The 6,581-nt window shown below is 39.9% G+C and overlaps 1 non-coding gene across 1 annotated transcript; it reads right to left on the reverse strand.

Moving 5' to 3' along the window:
* Nucleotides 1-389: 389 nt before the first annotated feature.
* LOC149024306 (small nucleolar RNA R71) lies at nucleotides 390-496 on the reverse strand. Its single transcript, XR_016171924.1, has one exon. It is a non-coding gene; the product is annotated as a small nucleolar RNA R71 (small nucleolar RNA).
* Nucleotides 497-6,581: the final 6,085 nt, after the last annotated feature.

Genomic DNA, 6,581 nt, shown 5'->3' on the forward strand with positions numbered 1-6,581 from the left:
CCATGGAAGGTCTACCTCCACCACCTCCACCTAAGAGTCTTAGGGATAGATTTTATCCAACCCGATCTGCACAACCTTCTTGTATACGTTTACCTGAAGTGAGGGGTAATAATTTTGAGCTCAAATCTCATTATCTATCTATGTTACCCCAATTTCATGGGTTACCTGATCAAGATGCATACTTGTTCCTTAGGGAGTTTGAGGAGGTTTGTGTCCTTATGAAGGTACAACAACTCACTCATGATGCCGTAAGACTACGGTTCATTACATTTGCATTAAAGGATCAAGCTAAAAAGTGGCTTTATAGCTTACCTAGGGATAGCATTATCACATGGGAACAATTCACTGTCCTATTCTTGAAGAAATTCTTTCCTTTCTCTAAGACGAATAAAATAAGAAATGATATTCTTCAATTTCGTCAAAAACCCAATGAGTCATTTGCTAAGGTAATGGAGAGGTTTCAAAGCCTTCTCCAAGAATGCCCTCACCATGGTATAGAATTATGGCATTTATGCCAAATAATTTATGAGGGTATCGATTACCAAACAAAGCAACTCTTGGAATCTATGTGCCCCACATGATTTACATCTTTCACTGATGATTCCGAAGCTTGGGAATTTCTTTTAGACCTAGCAGATAGAACTAGAGAATGGGAGTCAACCCAAGAGTCTGAAAGGACTAGTAGGGGATATTTTGTTGATAGCCAAGTTCATAAGGAAGCACAAATAGATAATCTTTTGAAAAAGTTAGAGACTTTGGTAGTTAAAGCTGCACCACCACCACCTAGTCAAACACATTTTATTGACAAATCTATTGCTATGTGTGCATGGTGTCAATCTCCTACACATGTAATTGAGGAATGTCCTAGCTATTCTGGAGGCCAACATGAGAATGTCAGTGCGATGTTTCCAAACCCGTACAATAACACGTACAATCCTGGGTGGAAGAATCATCCTAACTTTTCATGGTCTCAAGGGCAAAACCAAAATGGATTAAACAATTATTCCACACAAAATCACTTTGGTGCCCCTCAAAAGCAAAATGCCCAATTTTCTCATAATCCAAATGTCCAGTTCCCTCAAGCCCCAAATTTCCAGAATGCCAATTTAGCTAGACCTATCAATCCACCTATTGTGCCTCATATGCCTCACATTGCACAAAATCAATCATCACCTGGTTTCAACAGAGGTAACAATCCAAAGTTTTCTCGTCTCTCTTCCTTAGAGAAGAATATGGAAGTACTTTCTAGCACCTTTATGACTTCTATGCATAATATGGAAAAACAAATTTTCCACTCTTGCAAGTGCTTTGTCTGAGTGAGAAAAAGGTAAAATGCCTAGCCAACCTGAGTTGAATCCTAGGATTCAGATTCAACAAAGACCACCAAATCAAGTCAACCAAGTTGAATCCTCCCATTCTTCTTTAGCTTCAATTAATTCTGTGTCTGCATTGAGAAGTGGGAAAGGGTATTTAACAGGTGAGTCACATATTAATGAAAAGAGCAAGATTAGTGACCACTGTGATGAGGAGACTGTTCAAGTATCTCCTAATAAAAGTTTGTCTGAGGAACCCATAGAAGATGATGAGCCAGTTGCTTTAGCAGTACCTAAGTTTGGTGAACCACTATCAGAAACTATGAGAAAAGAGCAAATTTCAAATGAGAGTCCTTATGTTCCTAAGGCTCCTTATCCTAGTCGTCTAGTTAATAAGAAGAAGACAGTAACTATGGAGAAAATTTTTGATGTCTTCAAAAAGATAGAAGTAAATATCCCTCTTTTGGATGCCATATCCCAGATCCCCGCATATGCAAAAGTGTTGAAAGATTTATGCACTCATAAAAGAATCATTAGCATTCCCAAAAAGGCGTTCTTGGCAGGTAACATTAGTTCTATAATTACTCAACCTGTAGTAGCCAAGTATAAGGATCCAGGGAGCCCTACCATAGCTTGTGTCATAGGCAATACACACATTGAACATGCTTTACTTGATCTTGGTGCAAGTGTGAATCTTTTGCCTTACCATGTTTATAAGCAACTAGGATTGGGAGAATTGAAAGCAACTAGAACTACTTTTCAGTTGGCAGATAGGTCAGTTAAGATTCCCAAAGGGATGGTTGAAGATGTTTTACTGAAAGTGGGAGAATTTATTTTTCCAGTTGATTTCATTGTGCTAGATACTAAACCATTTTCAATCAAATATGAAATCCCAATAATTCTAGAAAGACCATTTTTGGCTACTAGTAATGCATTAATCAATTGTCGAAATGGTCTTTTACAGTTGTCTTTTGGAAATCGAATTGTGGAGCTTAATATGTTTAGGATAGGGAAACAACCATAAATAGAAGAAGAGATCAATATGCTTGAGGAGTCTTTGGATTTTCCTAATGATTTGATTACCAACTTTGAGATTGATTTTGATTATGAATTTCAAGAATGTATGGATATGTTGGATGATGATAGTGAAACTTTCTTTTCTGAAGTCTTAAATTTTCACACACCTTTAGAGCCTATTAAACCTCCATCCATCTCCATCTCCATTCCCAAGTCCTCAATAATTGAACCCCCTAAGCTAGAATTGAAAGAATTGTTTTCTAATTTGAAGTATACTTTCCTGGGACAAGATAATCCTCTTCCTGTCATTGTTGTCTCTGATTTAACTTCTGACAAAGTAGAAGAGTTGATCACACTATTGAGTAATAATAGAGAAGTATTGAGTTGGTCTATCATTAATGTCAAAGGTCTTAGCTCTTCCATTGAAAAATATCATATTCATCTTATGAAAGATGCAAAACCTTCTAGAGAACCTCAACGTATGATGAGAATTTTCTTTAACATTGTGAATGCTTTTCTTGAGATCTTTAGAGATGATTTTTCGATTCACGGTTTTTCTTATTTGGAGTGCCTTCCCCATCATACATTGATATTGAAGATAAGACTAAAGCTTCCCATGATAAGCACATCTTGACTGAAAGGTATACCCCTCATTTGTCTTCCTTGTTTAGCATGCATGCATTGAGGACATTGCATTACTTAAGTGTGGGGGGGTATAGCTTCGTTGTAGATTTTAACTTTGACTTTTGGTTAGTATACATATTCTTTCAATTGCTATGATGTGTGAAATGAGAGTGATTTTGGTACCCATTGTGAACACATAAAAACCCTGTTGAGAGGAAGGTAACTTGTATATATGTTGAGATAGGACTTTCCTTAGAAAAATAAAAGGCCCTTCACTTAAGGCGTTGGACCATCTATGAGTTTTGTGGGTCCTTGTTTCTTTGGCTAGAAGTTGAGATCAATTTTGTGTATGGCATATGAAAAAAAAAAGAGAAGAAGAAGAAGAAGAGTAGAAAGTAAAAGTTGAATTCCTTGGAACTAGACAGGGCACTCCGACTCAGGAATCGAGGTGACTTGATCGAAACTCTTAGGAAGGAGATTATTGAAAAGAACTTTCGCATCACTGTCTATGTGGGCATATGCAAAGCAAAGCTACAAAGTAACTTGGGTTTCTGGTGTTTGCTCCACCATGTCATTCAAGCCAACCGTAGTGGAGTAATGTAGAGTTCACTACTCAAAAGAAAAGAGAGAGATAAATACAAATGTCATCAATGCCTTGGTAAAATTGTTTGGTCAAAAATACTTCAAAACCTTAGTCCTTGGTCCCCTTACTTTATGAGTGGTTTTGTTTAAAGGAGAGGTGTACTTGAAAGATATAAGGTGAGTCTTTGATTAAGATATATGCTAAGTCTCAAGAATCAATATGGGGTAATAAAGTTCAAGTGTGGGGGATCTTAAATCAATGGTGAGAAAAATTGTCATAGCTATTGATTCTATATAAGTACTTACCAATTGTTAGAGTTGGAATTTGCAATGTATATTTTGAGCTAAATTGGAATTTGGATGTATATTCTTTGCAAACATCCACGAGACAAAACTCGTCCTCTAGGGGTAACCTAGTGGTTTAAAGGCCTGTTGCACATGCTAAGTGTAACCGTGATTCCTATGAAAGTGAGTTAGGATTTATTTTGTTGCACTAGTTTCTTACCTGCATTTGTATTTTTCTTTAATTTTTGCTTGAGGACAAGCTTAGTCTAAGTGTGGGGGAATCTGATGAGCACATTTATGTGTGAAATCTTAGGGCATAAAGCATGCATTTTATACACTTAGAGTATGGAGGCACTGATCATTTATAGTATGTATACTAGAGTACAAATCGATTTAGCATACATCATGCAAAATGTCATGATTGATCGGATCGAGTTTCCTGGGGATAGGAACTTGGCTTTCGGTCGACTCTTGACTCGTATCTTTGAGTACTTTGGTGTGGACTTGGAGCATACACCTACGATTCAGGGTCGAGATTTAGGTGAGCCCATTTGTGCATGGTTGATCAGGAAGATGGGGCTCCAGGATGCAGTCAGATCAGAGGATGAGGATGATATCGATGATGCATCAGGAGATGACGACTCAGAGGATGATAGTACTGATGATGATGACGGTGGTAACGATGATGAGCATAGTGAGGATGATGATCAGGGTCATGATGATGCTCCGAGGCATGAGGAGGTTCCCGCTCCATGACTTACTGAGGTCGGAGGCCCATCACACACGACTTCTGAGGCTCTAGATGTGGCTTCCCATCAGTCGTCGATTTACTCTATTCTTGAGAGGATCGAGGCTCGACAGGAGAGGATGGAGTTACACATGTGCACCCTCAGTGAGAGCTTTGCACGACTGGAAGAGGAGTTCAGATCTAGGAGGGATTAGACAAATCGCAGGAGTCGTTCACCTACATAGACATCACTAGGAATTTTCTTTTATGTCATTATGAATGTATTTCTCTTTTTCAGACTTGTAAAAATTTCCCTATGAAATCAATGAAGTTCAGTTGTTTTGTCTATATTATTGTGTCTTATTCATGAGTCAAGTTATGTTTCCATATTTTGGTTTCTAGTCCAGGTTATCTATTATTCACTTCTAGGAGCACTTGAGTCACTTTCGGATCTGTGACTAGGAATGTTCCGTCACCGTTTCTGTGGTCGGGGTTCCACTTGATCTTGGGCTCTGATACCAATCTGTCACATCCACCCAGCCGGTACCCCATTTGGAATACCCGGGATGTGATCCACAGTCCAAGGATCAATGATCTGAGGTCCATGCCTCCCACATACACGGTAACACAATCATGAACAGTAATAATCAATGGTAAAAACAGTTAATACTAAATATCATGAATAAGATAAGACTAAATAAATCAGAGTGCGGAAGGCAATAACATTAAAGCATAATCATAAGGGTGAGAGAAGGTATGATAACCACTCTCTCAGAACAGCGGAAAAGAAGTGTGATAACGTCAAATACATGTCTAAGTGTCAAAAGATAAACTCAAAGATAAGTTAGTTACAAGACCAATGGTTCCACAAATACACCAGGGGAATGGGGCACTATGCTAGGGTTTCTTCTATACTAATAGTAGTCTCCTCAACAGTACGGATGAAGTAAACCCAGCTGCCGCTCCCGCACAACCGTGGGGCTAACCCCGGTGCGAATAATAATCCTCCTCGGCTCCAATATACGAATCCTCACCGACGCCACTACCCGGAGGGTAGTATGTGGAATCATAGTCCGCCTCATAGGAGGTGCCATCGTAATCTTCGGTACCTGGAATGTAATCTAAAACATTTGCACAAAAGGAATGAGTTGGAAGAACTCAGCAAGGAAGTTATTCCATAATTAGAAATCATACACATTCAGAACATATAATAATGCAATGTGATATGGAACATATGATGCAGATATGAGCCTAACTCTATGAATGTTGGTCTCTAAAGTAGACATGCTTTAAGTCATAGCACCGTACTTCTCTGGGTCGTCAGTCACTCTCCCATTTCCATATCTTGGGAATGCCCGGGGAAGATCGGTAAAGTCATCAAAAACCATGGTAAGGGGAATCGGTCACCGCTCTCTCACATCACCATTTGGTCAAGTACTGGCGCATGTCACAGTAAAGCCTAGCCCAATGCAAGTCATCTACTCAATCGGTCAAGTCAGATTCAGATACGTCCATTCCTCGCCCCCGGCGATCCTTTCCGGTATCCTTCACACTAGAGTCAGCGAAATCCCGGATTTCGGACTCATCAACCCTATTGGTCATCCACATATAGTAAACGGGAAGCTCTCACGTCCTCTCACGGATTGGTTACCGGTCTTGAGCGCCCGTGAGCCCAAGTCTATCCATATGCAACTCTACCAATAAATGGCCCTTTCAAGTATCCGTAGCATGGTTTATGTCCCCTACCGGATTGGCTACCGGCCTAGAGCGCCCATCCAACCATACACTACCACGGGTTGTTCGGTCTCAATGCCCTTCCGATTCGGGTCTGACACGACAAGGATGAACCTAGCCACACAACTAGACACTCCTATGTATGTCATCCAATAACTCGGGAAAGTGTCGATAGGCACCATCGGAGAATATCCCATACTATTCCCTCCGATGCCCAAGGACCGAAGTGTCAGTAGGACACCCTCCAATCCCAAGTCATACGTAAGCAATCACACATCAGATCTCATCATTTCTCATGC

The sequence above is a fragment of the Hakea prostrata genome, chromosome 2 (assembly GCF_041222555.1).
Source record: "Hakea prostrata isolate BN-2017 chromosome 2, UWA_Hpros_2, whole genome shotgun sequence".
Taxonomy (NCBI): Eukaryota; Viridiplantae; Streptophyta; class Magnoliopsida; order Proteales; family Proteaceae; genus Hakea; species Hakea prostrata.